Here is a 19,296-nt window from a genome sequence, read left to right on the forward strand (position 1 = left end):
GGAGGGGCTGGGAGGGTGTGCCTGGACAGGGCATGCAAGCTCCTTGCCCTTTCCCATACCTTGCCCTATGCATCTCTTCCATCTGGATGTTTATCTGTATCCTTTATCTTATCTTTTAATAATCTGGTAAACATAAGTGTTACCCTGGGTTTTTTGAGCTGCTCTAGCAAACTAACTGAACCTCAGGAGGGAGTTGTGGAACCTTTGATCTAGGGCAGGCCAGTCAGAAGCATAGGTGACTGGCATCTGATGTGTGTGGGGGGGTGGTGTTGGGGAGGCAGTCTTACAGGACTGAGCCCTTAACCTGTGGGATCTGATGCTATCTCTGGGTAGATATTGTCAGAATTGAGTTAAATTATAAGACACCCAGCTGGTGTCACAAAGAATTGCTTGGTGTGAGGGAAACCTCCACACATTTGGTGACCAGAAGTGTCAGAAGTGAAATGTTCTGTGTGAATAGTAAAGGAGCCACGTGGGAAAGAAACACACATTAGAAAAGAAGGGGTTTTGGGCGCCTGGGTGGCTCAGTCGTTAAGCGTCTGCCTTCGGCTCAGGTCATGGTCCCAGGGTCCTGGGATCGAGCCCCACGTCTGGCTCCCTGCTCTGCGGGAAGCCTGCTTCTCCCTCTCCCACTCCCCCTGCTTGTGTTCCCTCTCTCGCTGTGTCTCTCTGTCAAATAAATAAATAAAATCTTTAAAAAAAAAAATAAAAAAAAAAAAAATAAAAAAAAAAAAAGAAAAGAAGGGGTTTTTTTCCTACACAGAGAAAGGAAAAAAATTGAGTTTTTTCTTCACACTATCCAAATGAATAAAATGGATCAATAGTGGGTATTTATTCTACCTCTTTTTTGGGAAAATGGTGCAGCAGTGTACAGAACATTATTCTTCATGAAAACAAGAGAAAGTAGAGCTGAATCCAATTTCTAGTGGCCTTCTTTGAGATTCTCTAAGACAGAAGCAAAGCTGCAGTCCAAGCTGGCACATTAAAAGCAAGAGACAATAGAAAGATTACTTTATTAGCTTTTTAAGGGACATGTCTTCCCAAAGCAAGGAATATCTGACTAGTAAGAGCTGTGCAACTTATTTAGCAGAAGATAGATATTTTACTGTATCCTAAAGTTAATGAGTAAGATAGGAAATTATAGAATCCTGGAAATAGGAAAGGAGTTATACAGAAAATCCTCAATGAATCAGAGGAATAAATTCCTACTCTACAGTGCTTTCTGCTGTGACAACACCCAGAAAAGGGTGAAATGACATAAGAATATATGGGGAGCATATTGTAGAGAAAAACCCATCAGGTTGAGCTTGACATTTGTTATTTTCCATTCTTGCTATGAGGCAAAGTTATTAGCAAAGAGCTGGAATTAGGTAAAAGAATGATCCCCAATTCAATTCAGGAGAGTTAGGCTCATATTTACTAGCAAAATCATCCCACAAAATGAAACTAAGAAGTATCTCATTCAGGCTTTAAAGAAGTTATATTAACAAGCTAATATCAGAACTGAGCCTATAGTTGCTCAATTATAACGTCCAAACACCCACACAATGGGAAGCAAGTAGCTCTTTTGGTAGCGCAACCACAGGGGAATTTTCTCTAATGTGCCTCTGAGAGGTTACACTGAAGAGCACTGGACAAAGAGAATGTGAGCAGTGAACTGAGCTTGGAGGAGTTTATACTGGCTGATCCACATGGTTGCCTCATTGCTGATGGATATAGTCAACAAACAGTTTTCCATGAGATTATTGTTCTATTCTTTACATGATTAATGCAATATATAAAGTCTTTGGGTTAAGATCAATGGCACTGTCTCTTAACTACTAGTTTTAACGCATATTTTTGCTTTTTCCTCCATTTTATATGACATATATATTTTCAAGATGTTTATATTTATATGCTAGCTCACCAGTTGCAGTATTTATGAAAGTATTCCAGTATTTATGGGTCTGGAATTGCTTAAGATTGTATAGCCAAAAGCAAAATAGAATAAAAGAAAATGAATGTCAGAAAGTTTGGGCTATCAGATCATTGGCCCACAGGTATTCAAACTTGGAATGAGTTTGGGTTCTCTCTCTTTGGAGAAGTGATGTATACTGCTTCATGTTGGGCAAGAATATTTTTGGAAATGTTATGAAAGATAGTGCGTGTGTGTGTGTGTGTGTGTGTGTGTGTGTATTTGTTGTGTTGGGAAGTCAAGCAATGTAGTAGACCCTATTTATTTTTGACTTCCATCAAACTCTTCTTCTGAAACATCACTCTTCTTCAGTAAACTGCATTTTCCCTCACTATATCTGCATGGTTCTTGCCTCTTTAGCCTAGAAGGTTGGTTTTAAAATAGTGATTTGGACCAAAGTGGACCATTGAGGAATGTTCTTCAATCCCCAAACATTAGTTTAGGTGTCCTTAGCCTATCCTTGCAAAATCTGCCTTGATTTTAAAAACTCTTTAAGATTTAATTTTAATCTAGACTGTACTTTAATTTTAACCTATTTTGGTATTGTAGAACAATTTGGTAAAATAGGAGAACTCTTTTTTATTTACCAAGAGCATTAATTTGAAGACTTGTTTTTGTCAGGATTTTTTAATCTATTTATTGCTATTATATAAAGAAAATTATATGGCAAGAAAATAGATTTTAAATGACAAGAAACATTCGAACAATTTTCCCCAAAGTTGTTGGGATAAGAAAGCTTTCCCCAAAATACTAAAATTAGAATTATATAAGGTATCATGATAGAGTAGATATTTCAGAAAGTATATTACAGTGGCAATTTTAAGATGGTGTTAGGAAGCAAAATAGCTCATCTGTTTCTACGTAAAGAATGATGTAAGGAAAAAGAAGTAAATGTACTTTAAAAATAAGGAAAAATTTAGAGTATCATAAGCAATCTACTGAAGAATAAGCACTAAACTAAATTTAGAAAACTATTATCATCCTTATTTAAGACAGAACTGGAACAAGAGTGCAAATTTGGAAAGCACTTTTTTGTTGTTTTGAGTTTCAAAAAGGGCTTGAATATAATTATCAACATATTACCAACTTGTTAAAAAAACACACTCCTAAATCTGGAGGTATATTGAAGATGCTACAAAGTCTTCATTAAAATAAGAAATTTATAAATAATTCAACGCAAAATAATGATAGTTTATAATGATCAATGCAGTTTGAAGATCAAAAGTTTATTAAAGGGGCGCCTGGGTGGCTCAGTCGTTAAGCGTCTGCCTTCGGCTCAGGTCATGATCCCAGGGTCCTGGGATCGAGCCCCGCATCGGGCTCCCTGCTCAGCGGGAAGCCTGCTTCTCCTTCTCCCACTCCCCTGCTTGTGTTCCCTCTTTCGCTGTGTCTCTCTGTCAAATAAATAAATAAAATCTTTTAAAAAAAAAAAAAAAGTTTATTAAGATCAACTGTAGGGGGCATCTTGGTGGCACAGACGGTTAAGCAGCTGACTCTTGGTTTCAGCTCAAGTCATGATCTCAGGGTTGTGAGATTAAAGCCCCGCACTGGGCTCTACACTCAGCGCGGAGTCTGCTTCAGGTTCCCTCCCCCTCGGCCCCTCCCGCTCGTGCTCTCTCTCTATCTCACATAAATAAATAAATCTTTTTTTTAAAAAAAGAATCAACTATAGGAAGAAAAATCCCTAATTAAAGTATATATATGTGTGTGTATATACACACATACACACAAATACATATGGTATATACATATATATGGTACATATATACATATGGCATTAAGTAAAGGTATTTTCCCTTGAAATAAACAGAATGAAAATAATTGCCCATACCTTCACTATCTTAGATTCTCTGCCAGTTTAAACTCTAGGATTTTGTTACCTGAACTATAAAAAACATTAGCATTTATAAAGCTTAATTGTTATTTAGCATTAATAGTTAACTGTATTTAAATTAAATTGAAAACCAATTGTTTTAATGTTTAAAAATTAGGATGTACATTCTAATATAATTCTTATAACCAACACTTACTGAGTTTTATTCAATAAGTTGAGTATTGAGTTTTACCTTTTTTTTTAATGATTTATGTATCTTATCTTAGATAATCTTAAAGTCAGATCTACAGAATAGGAACTGTCAACATCTCTATTTTAGAGATATAGAAACTGAGTTACCTAGGGTAATGAGCTTGGTCACACATGAAATGATGATGCCACACAAAGCCACTAGCCATTCCACTAAATGAACTCCAGCATCCTGCTAAATAAAATCATTTGCAGAAGATAATTATCAGGTTGAGCTTAAGGCAAATCACCTACCATGTTCTGGTAACACTTTTTTTAATCAATAAAGTAAGGATATTGAACTAGGTACTCTTGAAAGTCTTTCTCACTTCTTGTTTTCCATGTTAGATGTCTGATACTTCAGCTGAGCAGCAATTTTCATGATGAGAAATCTCCAGCTGGTGCCTCCTACACCAAAACTCCAGCTTCCAGTGAACTCTTATGCTGTTCTGTTGCAGGTGGTTTAAACAATCAGGGTAAAACAATAACAACAGCACAGTTTATTTTAGATTATTAAATACAAATTATTAGAAATTAATTGTATAAGAAATAAACCCTATCTCAAATGGGGTTTATAAAACACAACTCGGATAGAATTGACTTTAATCATGTAAACCCATCTTTTTTTTTGAGTAGGAAATCATTCTGATATACTCCAGATATATCTATCAGACATCTGTCAGGTATTATATATAATATATATGGTATATAATATATATTATATATATATATATATATATATCTCAATCAGATATCTGTATGAGACATCTATCAGATATATATAAATACCCCCTGTTATTGTGACAACAGCATCTTAGGACTCAAAGGAGAGAAAAAAGAATCCATTTGACAAATTTCTTTTAAAGATTTTATTTATTTACTAGAGAGAGAGAGCATGAGCAGGCGGAGGGGCAGAGGGAGAGGGAGAGAGACAAGCAGACTCCCCACTGAGCACGGAGCCCAATGTGGGGCTAAATCCCAGGACCCTGAGATCATGACCCAAGCCAAAGTCAGACATTTAACCAACCAAGCCATCCAGGCACCCCTTTGAAAGAAGCCTTACACAAAAGTCCAACAAAGGCATCCATATAGAAAATGACTTTGCTTCACACTAATTCTTCACCTTTGTTTGAGCTATGATCAAATTCTAGTCCTCAGTATTTCATCCTGTCCTTAACCCATGTTAGAATTCCTGCTCCTAGAAAGTGGAGAAGAGAGTGGGTGGAAAACAGGTGAGAGATTGAGTTCCTCATTAAATTAGAAAATATAGTCAAAAATAAGACATAAGATAAGCAACAATGCAAAGCAAAGCATTACAAATTAAAGACAGAAAGAGGGAGAGAGAATTCATCTTCCAAACTAAAATATTTACATGATTAAATTCAACCTTGTGATATATCAGAAGCAAAAATAATCAGAAAATATAATCTTTACTCAAACAGTTATAATTGTCAGAACTGAAGGGCCTGGAATTTGAATGCAGTATTATGATTGACTAATAGAGTCATCAAGAAATATTAACTCAGTTACTGCAAAGTAAGTTTAACTTTAAATTAATACTAACTGTTTATCTTTATAATTTTAGTGGTTCTCTGAAGACCTAATTAGAGTAGATTAAATTCATGGAAACTTTATTAGGAAATAAATAATATCAGGGATATACGCTGTATGTCATTTTTCTTTAAAAATCAGGACCTCAGACCTTGCATTTAAATAAGTCTACACCTTAGTTCCTGTTATTCTGTTGATAAATCCTAATTATTAAGATCCCACATTATTAGAATGTGTCCCTTATATTTAACTGAACTTTATAAAAATAAAAATAATTTATGTTGGTAAAAAACAAGGTCTATTATTTTATAATAACAGACTGTGGGAAGCTAGGAGTTTCTTGAAAAAGAGCTTAAATTTTCCTTTATAAATAGATAGCCATGGGGCACTTGGGTGGCTCAGTCGGTTAAGCGTCTGCCTTCGGCTCAGGTCACGATCCCAGGGTCCTGGGATCAAGCCCCATGTCGGGCTCCTTGCTCGGCAGGGAGCCTGCTTCTCCCCTGCCTGCTCCCCCTGCTTGTGCTTGCTCTCTCCCTCTCTCTCTCTCTGTGTCAAATAAATAAATAAAATCTTAAAAAAAAAATAGATACCCATGCTAGTTAGCAGCACTGAAGTAATCATTACAGCATTCACCATGTTATAAAGCTGTTGCTTTATACATATAAAATACTATATTATAATCTATAAAGTTGCTAAGAGACTAGAACTTAATTGTCCCCCCCAAAAATGTTAGTTTTTCTTTTCATTGTAAATTTATCTTAAATGTCATGATATGATTGTTTAGATTTATTACCTATGGACAGCGATATTATTCGTAAGACCAAAGCAAGAATCAAAATAAGTGGTAGAAAAAGAACTTTTGGAAAGTAAAGCAACTTGTTGATGATTTGCCTACAATACAAATGAGCAAAGCATTCTTAATGATTAAATGGAGTGGGAGGTCATTATTATAGAGCAGTTCTGAATTGAAAAATCTTATAGTATACAAACGAGAGCCCCAAGGTAAGGATGTGTGCTTCCTCCTATACCTCCAAATTTAAAACAAACTAAACTATATAGAATCATGAACTAAATGATGCTAACCTTTCACTAATTTTTATTAATAAAAATAAACACAAATGAGTAGGCTCTATTGTCATAGATCTTAATTTTAGTCTATTTAAGGCTTTTGTTTTCTGTAGCTGTTTTAATTGGACTTGGTTGCCAAAATCAAAGCACAGTTTCCTTGCTTTCACATAGCTTTTTCTGTCCTCAGTAATTTGCAGCTCCAAAAGGAAGTCACCAAAGGGTATACTGCTTGTTTAGTGTCTTCAGTCTACAAAATAAATGATGGACCAAAAAATTATTCTGTTCTTATTACCAAGGTTTTTAAAATCCTCTTTCATTTTCCGGTGTTGAAGGGAAGGGAGTTTGTGAGAACAAGATGACTTTTAAAGAAACAATGAAAGGTAACATCAGGTATAAAGATGGCCATGCCCATGAGAGCTGTAGAAAGAGAGTTCAGAAAAAACTTGGACTATGAATTAGTAAGTATTAGAACTATAAGAAACCATAATGAGATAATTTAACTTTCTCTTTTTACAAGAGAGAGAACTACACTCCCCACCCTCACAAAAATAATCTTATGACTAGCCCAGTATCACCATTTTTGTTTTTTTCAGCATCTTTCACTAATTTTTTTTATCTTCCTTGGTTCTTTCTGAGTTCAACAATTGAGATAAAATAGTCCTCTCTTCATTCATCTCATATCTTATGAGGAGGGAAAGACCAAAGGAACATTTCTGCACACAGAGGTTATAGTGAAAATCAAATAGGTCCAGTGGAAAACTACTCTTTAGGAAGTAAATTCAATAAGACATATTTCCATATGGTTTAATAGTTTAAAAAACATGCCAATGTTGAATTGAATCAGTCCAGAGCATTTTTGGTGTAGAGACAGGCCCAAATGATGGAAACTCTTTTATTTGCCAGAGATAGGCAGGGATAAGTTAAATACACTTTGAGGAAAAGTGTTCAGTAAATATTTGTGGAAAAAGAGAAAGAGAGGGAGAGAGAGAGAGAGATTGATTTAGGCCTGAGACAGAGACATAAAAACAGATAATGAGAGAGAATAGAAATTATTTAAATATAATCTGATGCTTAAACTCTAAGGAGAAAAAATACATTTGGTAAGCAGCCAGATTCCCCACCTTGAACCATAAATATTTACAATGCACTAGAGATTAAGAAGTTCCTATAAATATTATGTCAGCCTTTGTCTCTCATTGTCTGTTATTAGAAATGGACCTACCACTGTGTGAAGACATCTGGAGTACTCCCAGCATATGCTCTTGTAACCATTATGGCATTTCACAGCTGTCAAAGGAGGAGGCACATTGCAAACATCCTGGTTGGAAACTTGGAAGTAGACTTGGCCTCTATGGTGAAGGAATTAGAAGCCCATTGTGGGCTGATTGCCATGCAGACTGTTTTGTGAGAATTTCTGGATCTCTTTTGTGTAACACTGTAACAATCTTCTGGTTTTGTGAAAAAAATCTGATTTTAATGAATATCTATGATGGAAAATTTTAGGGGACTAGAATATTCAGAACTTCGGACCTTCCCTCATGGTGCTTTTGCCCTGTGGTGATACACTATGGACTCATGGTTTATGTTTGTTGAACCTCCAAGTAAGTGTGGGGTGGTCATGAGTTTCTGAGCCAGAGTTAACATTTAGGATTACTAAAACCTGATTAAAATGTGCATGGGTGGCTGATTTTAAACACAAAAGTGGACTTTTCAGGAAAAAAATACATGTTTTGAAGGAGAGAGATAAAGCAAGCAAACAAAAACCTTGCGGTTTTTTTGTATTTCATGATGCATTTGAATATAAATCTATCTCAACAGGAAATCCTAAAGTAGCTAGAAAAATAAACAGCTGATAAACATAAAGATATAAGACTGAGAAGAACCTAGCTTATGATTATGTTTCCTTGTTTTGCTTCCTATTCCCAGGTTGGAGTTGTTTATGTGGTGTATGATTTCAGGCAGTTTTCATTACATTGCGCATCTTGATAAATATTAGATGGGTTTTATAGCATCCCATGGTGCATGCTGATCCCTTGGGTCACACAGCCTCAATCTCTTCAGGAGTGAAAAGTCTCTTATTGTCACCACGTATCACCCAAATTCCCAGCACTGAATGAAATGGTACAATCTGCTTTTTCCCTCGGATTTACTAACAGTCTCTGCAAAGTGCTGTAAATCTTATTAATTTTCTCTGATTTGGGTAAATGTTATAGATATTCAGACACTGAGCTTTGGAAAATATTTTTTTGAGCCTCATAAATGTTTCCTGGCTCATAAAAATAGATAGTTTAAAGTAAAAGTTGAAGATTTTTGTTAGATTTATAAGTGTGTACTACAAAAATAAAATTTCAAAATCTATAATCTTCAAATTTTTCAATTTTCTCTACCCTCTGCTACCTAAAACTCTCTAAAATTACAAACACACACACACACACATACACATTCACTCATAGCATACATTATATGTAGACCCAGTCCTATATATTTATGCTAATGTAAGAGAAGCCAAATGAAGGCTCTTCTATGGTTATATAGAATGTTGAAAGAAGTTTCATTCATCTCTTTGACATGTGCAATCTAAGTGAAGAAAGAAGACTCAAGAACTTGATGGATTGGTATATTTAATGTGTACAATTGGGACAATTTTCTTGTAATTTGAATGGGCCCAACAAAACTCAGGAGAAGAAAAAAAATGAAAGTGACTAAAATCAATCTATTGATTTTAATTCAACTATTCCTCACACTTGAGTAGGTGATTACTTAAAGGCCAATGAAAATTACATAGACATTTCTAAAACAAAAAGTAACCATAGGCACCAAAATATTTCTAGTGAGCACATGTGAAAATACTTATTAGAAAGAAAGGAGAAGCAAGTAGAAATATATCATCTGATGCAATGTACTAAACTTTTTCCAGGGAAGGGTCCTTGCTTAACAATTAGATGTCAAAAAATGCACAATCCTAACCTGAATATGGTCATAGCAGAATTGTGTTGACCTGCCAGATGTTTCCCATCTGTGGTACATCTGTTTAAACAGAACTATTGGAGGGGATACAAAGGATAAGAGTCCAGTAAAATATAAATTCTTTTATAGATGTATGCTCTGTCATCAAAGCAATTTAATATTCCAATTTATTAAAAATCCCTAATTCAATGTTTCTGTGAAGAGGAATTTATTTTGAAGGCATAACAGTGCTCCATTTTTAAAAACTCAAAATTAGGTCATATTTTAAAAATTTAAAAACAAATAGATTGCTTTTTAAAATATATACATTATTGAATTGAGTGAGGCAAAGACTGCTAGAACTATGGGTATTAATTTTGCTTCTGGTTTGCTAGCTTTTATGTAGTTATATATATTGAAACATCAGAGACTGAGGTAGATATCATGTTAAGAAGTATAGCAATGAAAACTTATTCTGGAAACCTCTGTGAATATCCATTTCTGCAAAACTCCCTTTTATTCTTTGAAAATTGTAAACCCCCCTTCTAGTGAAATGCAAAAAGAAAAAAAATGCACATAAACGTTAACACTGCTTATCATTAGCCATAAACTCATTTATTCCATAAAGATTACACATTTAATGTACAAACTCCAAATAAATAGTTCATAAATTTTAAGAGTATGGGTCTGAGTCTTCCAGTCAGTCAACATTTATGCAGGTATTTCTGATCACTTATTAATTAACAGATCTTAGGTTAAGGCTCCAGAGTCTAGGTACACACCACTTAATTAAGTATGATCCTATCTGAATCTTTGTTTTGGCTGCTTCTTGAAATGCGCTCTGAATTTGAGTCAAATCTGTCTGTCAATCAATTATCATTTTATTTTCTAGCTGTCCCATGAAGATCGTGATTAAAATGAACACTTTAGCCAATCCTTAGGGAGCCTATTGGTCCAGGATTTAAATGCATTTTTCATTCTTGTCATCATGACTTACATTTTTAAAAAGATAGCTTTAATTTTTACTACTAGTGAGAGCGACTTAACACATTTGGGGATACTTTCCAAGAGAAATTGAAGATAATATGATTCCATTTTTATTAAATCCTAGAAGTAATATATAGGTTTGACTCTCCCTATCTTAATTCTCTAATGTTGTACTTATTCAAGAAATATACCATAGCTGAAAGTATTCCTAACTAGTATATTGTGATCACAAAATAACTATATTCTTTTGATTTGCATTAGCATTTGCTAAGTTAAATTGCTTGGAACTAATATCTATATGAGGGCAGCCATAGCAAGGCACCCACTTCTTTCTTTTTTTAAGACAAAAAACTACAGGATTTTCTCTAACTTGTAACTTACACAGTAGCAATCCTGTAAACTTGATAGTGAGTTCCTGTAATGACCTAGGAACTCTTGCTTCCAGACTCATGGCTTTGTGCCCAATTTCAAATTGCTGTTTTCATAAGAGCTCTTGGGAAAAACTTCTTTTAAAACACTAATAAGTGTTGCTTAGATTGTTTCAAGCTTTCTTTCTTGTTATTGCTTTAGTTCTTTTGTTTCTGAGCAGTTCAGGGAATTCAGTATTTTTTTTTTTTTTGGATCCTCCTGTTTCTGTGAATTTAAATGTTTATTTTTTCCCCAATCTATTTACAAATCTATGTGTATTTAATTAATCCTTTCTTGTGCCATTCAGTTTATCTGTTTTCTAAAATACTTAATTATGTTATTTTTCTATATTTCCTTTCCCTGATATCTCTTCTAACCATTAATTCTCTGACTAGAGCCAACAGAGAATGCTGGCCAAAGATACAGAAGTGAAAAGTATATAAAAGTTTAAAAAGTAAAAGTGAATCATGGATCACTACATCAAAAACTAATGATGTATGGTGACTAACATAAGATAATAAAATAAAATAAAATGGAAAAAAAAGTAAAAGTGACCTTTAGTGGCTCGAGTATAGGGTACATGTACAATCGTTGTGGAAGATGTGTCATGATTCCAGAAAATTTTAAGGATTTAATATGAACGGTCTTGAACTCCGCACTTGGAATCAAATACATTAGAGGAAAAAGGAAAGCCAAGATCTTTAAAATAGGCAAATGATATTATAATATTTAGAAAAACATAATTCTGGTTACCACACAAAAATATTCCAAGTGAGTTAAGAAGTCACAATCAGTGGGGCGCCTGAGGGGCTCAGTCGTTAAGCATCTGCCTTCAGCTCAGGTCATGATCCCAGGGTCCTGGGATCGAGCCCCGCATCGGGCTCCCTGCTCGGCGGGAAGCCTGCTTCTTCCTCTCCCACTCCCCCTGCTTGTGTTCCCTCTCTTGCTATGTCTCTCTCTCTCTGTCAAATAAATAAATAAATAAAACCTTTTTTTTTTAAGATTTTTTTAAAATTTATTTATTTGACAGAGAGATAGAGAGCACAAGTAGGCAGAGGGGCAGGCAGAGGGAAAGGGAGAAGCAGGCTCTCTGCTGAGCAGGGAGCCCGAAGCAGGGCTTGATCCCAGGACCCTGGGATCATGACCTGAGCTGAAGGCAGCCGCTTAACTGACTGAGCCACCGAGGCTCAGTAATAAATAAATAAAATAAAATCTTAAAAAATAAATAAAATAAATAAATAAATAAAATCTTAAAAAAAAGTCACAATAAATTAGAGAAAGGAAAGACTTAGCCTCAGAAAAATCCTGACTTCCTTTTAGAAAAAATGGAAAAGCTTGCCAAATAAAGTATACTGTGAGAAACTGAGGTCACAAAGCCACCTTACTTGGGGAACTAATAATTAAATGTTTTATAATAGTGAGAAATTCTATCTTTATGGTAAGTTATAGGATAAGAGAATGACATTTTGGCAGTGTGTGGGTAGGAGTATTATTAGTAAACAATATAGTCAATGTTCTTATGGACCTTATAGTAAAAAAATAAATAATAAAAATTATCTCAGAAAATATTTCAAAATCGCAGTTGTAAACAACACTATAATGAATATGTATCATTTTGCAAGCTTTGCAAGGGTAAAGACCCTGATTTTGGTTCATCATTCTATCCATACTGCCTAGCTCAGTGCTTGGAAGATTTTTTATGTGCTGTCCTATCTGGTTACTGTGCACTAAAATAAGGTATCAATGGTTATTAATTTATTTCTGTTCAACCATACTGCGGAGAAAGGAAAGAGAAACCAAAGGTTAAAACTAATGTGAACTCCTGTGTAAATCTCTAAAACAATTACCCAAATCTTCCTGTAGGTGGGCCACAAAATTAGTTTTAAGATTTTTGTTGGTTAATAAAGTAGGGCAACTAAATCTGCTGTTTAATTTAAAAATACTGTAAGATAGCACAAAGTAATTTTTAGTAGTAAAAATATATTTGCTAAAACAAAAAGAAATATCTCATGCTCAGAGAGGATATATTCAAAGATGACACTTAGTAACATGACAAGCATTTTCATCCAGGATTATGTTCTTTGTGCAAACAAGCAAAATTAGACTGAATTTAATTGTGAAAATAGAAAGGGATAAAGCAAAATACGTAAATATAAAAATGAGATATAAAGGGTACAAATAAAGTTTAGAATATATACTGGAGAAAAATTCAAGACATTTGGAAAAAAGTGTTGAAACAACTGTTGGAAGGTAATTCTCTATGGGTGTTTCTGCTCATCACTGAGCTTCTTCTGAGCTCTTTCTGAGTCACAGAACTGGCAGTTTTTTTAAGGTTGTTTTTAAAATAGTGAATGGCTCTAGAAGGTAGAGATTCTGTCTTTCACTGGGGCAGAGGGCAGGTTTGTTGGATTTCTGGAATAATAAAGGTAATGTTTCCCTCTGAGGCAAAGACGGAGCATGTTTGCTTGCAACTCTTTAACAGGTTGGACTTCTCTAATTTCAGGGGCAGGTCCCTCAGCTGTGACATAAGCCTCTGGGTGTATACACCTACCTGGGTGTGTATACCTTGCAGGCTGCTCCACATTATTCCTATGGAACTTTAGGGTCAGGAGGAACCAATGCAAACCTGAAGCTCATTCTGCCTGTTATGCCATGAGTAATAAAGTCCTGTGTCTCTGACCCTAGAGTCTTTTGTCTTATCTTAGCATCCACAAAATTCTAGCAGCCTAACTTGTTAGCTTACAAACACAGTAAAATCTCAGACCTTTCACACTTCTTAATGCCTACTTTGCTTAAGACACTAATATAAAAGAAGACTAAGGAACTAAGATTAGTTACAATTTCTTCAATGGTTACTAAATAGTTGTTTTCAGATTTTCTCAATTGTTATTGCAAAAAAATTACTCTGTTTTCACTCATGTGTAGAAGACCCGATAGCTCATATGAATATCACTTTTATAAGAAACTTCTAAAAATCCTAGATAAGCTCTAAAAGACAGACAAGAAATTTAAATATTCATATGTATTTTCTAATATTGGCAGTATCTTAACACAAAAGCATGTAAAACAGTATCCTAAATAAAAGATACACACCACTATTCCATATAAAAATAAATTATATTTAGCTGAACGTTAAGATAATAAGCTACCATGAACAAAGAGAATTTGTCCCAAAATCAACCCAATGGAGATTTAAATTAAGCAATGTATTAACAAAAGTTATCACAACAACAGATCAAATAAGGAAAGCTATATAATAATATATGACCTGTTGGCTAATTGAATTTAAATAAAAAGAAAAGAAAAAAAATAATCATATGACAAAATCCTTAGAAAAATTTAGAAAATAAGAAAGTATTACCCTACCATAAAAAATGAATGTCTATTTCAAATAAATAATAGTGAACTATTGTGAACATAACCCTAGTGAACATAACCCAAAGTAATATTTTGGGTTACTTAATATACATTTAAGTAAGATTCTATTGGAACAAAAGAGTTTCATATTAAAGTACCTGATTCAGAAATAAAGTTTACGTATTCCCTTTTTGGGAATATAATGTTAAGTGAGATAAAAATTGCAACCAAAATTATATTTGAGCACAGTTAAAATGTGTTATCAATTTGGAATACATTTATAAAACAGAAAGGAAATGTCAAAGGGTCTCTGTCTTCTTACTTTACCTCTCTCTGCCAAAATGTAAGCATTGGTGAAATTTCCCTCTGGGTGCTTGTTCAGGAGTGATCGTTATTTTCCTTTATATACTTTTATTTAAAATGTTATATTTGGCAAAAAAAAAAAAAGACTAGATAAAAGAACAGCTTGTGCTTAATATGGGACAAATGCCTAGGAGTGAATTGTGCTGAAAAGGCCTTCTCTTTGTTTTCTCTGAGACATATCTGTACGAGGTTAAGGAAATTACAAAATGACCACTTACAAGTTTTTGGATGATATTGCCTGAAATTAATGCTACTTATCAGATGTGGACTTTAACTACATGAAATCAAAACTTTCTGCACAATCTTAAATATAACAGATTTCCTGGCATTGTGAGAATCCTGTTGTAATGTGCACAAGAGAGCTGAGACACATTTTAATGAGCTCTTTTAATACAATCCAAAAAGCATGTCATCCATTACATGCATAAGTAATTCAAGAAAACTTATATCAGTGTCACTGGTTTTTAATATGTTCTTTAGCTTTGATTTAAATTCTACCTTGTTTAGTAGTTGGGCAACTTTAAAAATGAAATTCATTGTTTTCAATACTATTTTGGGGGGACTGTTTTAATTCGCAGTGATAAATTTCTGTTACCCAGAAAGTGCATGAAGGGTTTCACCATGCAATTGCTTGGCAGTCTCAGAATAACTATGGCTGATCTGTCATTAATCAAGTACTTACTGAATGTTTTGCCAAAAGTACAGTGTTTCTTGCTGGGACACATATTTAAAGTAATAATGATTAATATTTACTATGTGATGGGTAACTTTTCATTGCTTCACTTGCATCAGCTCAATTAATCCTTAAACTATGTATAGGATAAACTGTACCCTCATTTCACAAATATGAAAACTGAGGCCTGGAGAGTTGTCACTGAGTAGCTAGCTCCAGGTTTGTGCACACACCACTATGCTACCGTACGTATAAGAAAAGTCATAGGTCTGCCCTTAGGGCTATAGTGCCTTCTGTGTCATGCAAGCAAATAATTACATTACAGAATGAGAGGTACTATAAAAAACATAAGTATAAAATATATAAGACAAAGAATTTTTTCCACTGTAAAATTAATCATCAAATGGTGAAGTCTACTTGTTATAGATGTCTATTACAAAGCTCATTAATCCTTAATACTTATGCCAAGTATCCCAGTTGTAAAAATGTGCCTGACTCCTTCCTTAAAAACTTAAACTGCATTATTAAAAAGGTAAATGGGGAGGGCGCCTGGGTGGCTCAGTCGGTTAAACATCTGCCTTCAGCTCAGGTCATGATCCCAAGGTCCTGGGATCGAGTCCCACATCAGTCTGCTCCTCCCCGTCCCTCCACCCCTCCTCTGACTTGTGCTCACTCTCTCTCTCTCGCTCACTCTTTCTCTCAAATAAATAAATAAAATCTTTAAAAAACAAATAAATGGGGAAATTTTCATTTCTTGTAATAAGAGATTAAATTAGTCACCAATAAGGCTTTAAAAAAGTACACTTTTTTTTTTTAATCTTTAACCTCTAGATGGTCACAGACATTTGTAAAAATTCATCAAGCCAGTCCTGGGGTAGAAACTGGAATCCCAGATATTTAAATAAGGAGAAAAACTACTCTTCCTGTAACATATTGGCTGATCTGGAAATTTTGAATTTTTATTTTTACAAACTGCCAAAGTGAGGGGATCAAAATATTAAAACCAAGTATTCACAAAAAGTAAGTGGCAAAACAGGAAATGCTCCGACAATAAGTTTGTCTCCAAAATCCAGCACCCCAAAGATGAGTAAGAAATGGACCAGTTTTCACATGATTTGAAATCTCTGGAGTGTTCATGATACTTATCTTAAAGCTTTCCTGGAAGAAAACAACACAAATCCTCTCTTGAGGAAGGAATCTTCATCCCAGCTATCAATTAAATTCTAAAACTAATCATACATGTCACTGGCTGGTGAAAATAACTAAAAGCACAAGCAAACATATAATAATTTATAAGTAGTAGAAATCAGAGACAATATAAATAGACCAGCAGAGACTTCATATACTGGAATCAGGCACAGACTACAGAATAACTTCATTTTATATGTTTAAAGAAATAAAGAATACATTTTAAAATACCAAAAGGAAATAGGAACTACAAAAAAAAGTAGCACAGCAAACTTGAAAAAGAATGAGATGTAACTTCTAAAATAAAAAAAATAAACAGTAAAAACTCAATGGGCAGGTGTAAAGGCAGATAAGAAACAGCTAAATTAATATATGATTGAATTCAAAAATAAATTTAAATAAATAACCCAGTATTCAGCATGAGGAAAAAATGTAAAATGCAGGATATATTTAAGATGAAATAGATGGGGTAAAAAGGACCAGTATATCCTTAACTGAAGTTCTAGAAGAAGAGTAATGGTTCAAAGGAATATCATCCAAAGGAAAAAAAACAGCAAAATATCAGAGCAGACAGAGAGAAATATTCTGAAAACAAACATTTAAATATACATATTTAATCATTCCTACATGTATTCAAAAGTGAAAGGACAATGAAATAAAGGCAAATGAAAGAAGATACAGAAAATAATGCCAAGTGTAGTTCCCTTATAAAATACCAGAAATGAAACATTATCTAGAAGACTACCAAAACTTTTGTTCTTTTATTGTACAACTTACTTATCTTATGGTGTAACAGATGTCTAGATAATCGGATGGAGGAGAGATGCAATGTGATTGGAGTATTACTAATTGGTGGCATTGTAACTGGCCCCACTTCCTAAAGATTTTCTGAAATTGCTTTATTATCAATGGCTTATTTTCAAATACATTGTCTTTTTAAGATTCATAAAAGATTAAGACTTTACAGGATTTTTACAAAGACTTTATAAGATTTTTCAGCTGTTTGGGCATGCATTAAATATGTTTGTATTCTTTTTAAAAATTTTTATTTTAATTCTAGTGTAGTTAACACACAGTATTATATTAGTTTCAAGTGTACAATATAGTGATCCAGCAGTTCCATACATTACTCAGTGCTCATCAAGACAAGTGCACTTCTAATTCCCTTCATCTATTTCACCCATTTCCCCATCTAGCTCCCCTCTGGTAACCGGCTGTTTGTTCTCTATAGTTATATGTTTGTATTCTTTAACAGCCTTTTCATATTACATAATCACTGAGAACACCTTAATAGAGCATCATTTATTTGTAAATATACATTCTGATGCACATATTATAGTACTAAGAGTGCTGCTCCTACTAACCATTTTATAGAGATGGTGTTATGAACTAATGTTTGTGTCTCCCTAAAATTCATACCTTGAAGCCCTAACTCCCAATATGATGGTATTTGGAGGTGGGGCCTTTCCAAAGTTATTCAGTTTAGAGTAGGTGGGGCCCCCATGATGGGGTTCATGTCCTTACAGAAAAGGAAGAGACAAGGGGCGCCTGAGTGGCTCAGTCGGTTAAGGGTCTGATTCCTGATTTTGGCTCAGGTCATGATCTCCATGCTGGGCATGAAGCCTGCTTAAGATTCTCTCTCTCTCTCTCCCTCTCTCAGCCCCTCCCTGCTCATGCTCTTTCTCTCTAAAAAAAAAAAAAAAAAAAAAAAAAAAGGAAGGAAAAGGAAGAGCAAGAGCCTTTCCTCTCTCTACAAACATGATATACAGAGAAGGAGACCGTCTATAAATCAGGAGAAGAGTCCTCACCAAGAAAACTGCTGGCACCTTGATCTTGGATTCCGTAGCCTCCAAAACTGTCAGAAAATAATGTGTGTTGCTTAAGCCTCTATGGTATTTTGTTGTCACAGCCTGAGTTAAGACAGATGTCATTTAAAAATTGCTCCCAAATTTAAAATTCGTTCTTTTGTCTCCAGATCTGCCATTCCACTGATCATGAACTCTAACTTCTCCCCTTTGGGGGAGATGACTTTTACATATTTTCTTTTATAAATATAGCAATATATTAAAAGTTTTTATATGTAATTATTCTTCTGACATGAGGTAAGTAACTTAGTAAGTGCATTTATATTCCCTAAATCGTTGCCTTATTGTACAGGAACATTTGTTATTTGTATTCTAAATGTATTCTATTCTTCATTTAATATTCTTTATTCTTTTCACATGTTCCACATCCATTTGAGGTAAAGCTATTCTATTTATATTAGTGATGCAAGTAACTTGTTCTGGCATAACATAGTCAGTTTGTATATTAGTTAAATGCCAGAAAGTGCAAAGATGTTAGAACCAAACTTTGTATTCACTATTACTGAATATATTATAATTATTTGCTCTTAGTTATTTATTCAAAAACAAAACAGATAACATTAAGAAGGCATAAGGTGTTTTAATGCTAAAATATATTTTAGTTTTACTTTATTTTAAAAATTAAAACTAACTTTGAGAACTCATTGCATATTTTAGTGATGGTGCCTTTTTCATATGGCATAAAATCAGGAACTGGTATAAAAAACTGATTATATATTTTTGTTGTAATGATTAAAATGCTTTTAATATGTTAAAATTATCTGTGGCTTTTCAACTGTCAACTGGACCTTAATTCATAAATGAATTCCATACTCCAGGTCAAAGCATTTGTTACTTTCTACACTGCAATGACTTCTCTTAATTTTATATAAAA

General features: G+C 34.1%; 1 protein-coding gene across 1 annotated transcript in view; it reads right to left on the reverse strand.

The window, feature by feature from the left end:
- The window catches only part of CNBD1 (cyclic nucleotide binding domain containing 1), a 519,466-nt gene that overhangs the window by 21,836 nt on the left and 478,334 nt on the right, over positions 1 to 19,296 (reverse strand). The gene's annotated exons all lie outside the window — the stretch shown is intronic.

The sequence above is a fragment of the Halichoerus grypus genome, chromosome 5 (assembly GCF_964656455.1).
Source record: "Halichoerus grypus chromosome 5, mHalGry1.hap1.1, whole genome shotgun sequence".
Lineage (NCBI taxonomy): Eukaryota > Metazoa > Chordata > Mammalia > Carnivora > Phocidae > Halichoerus > Halichoerus grypus.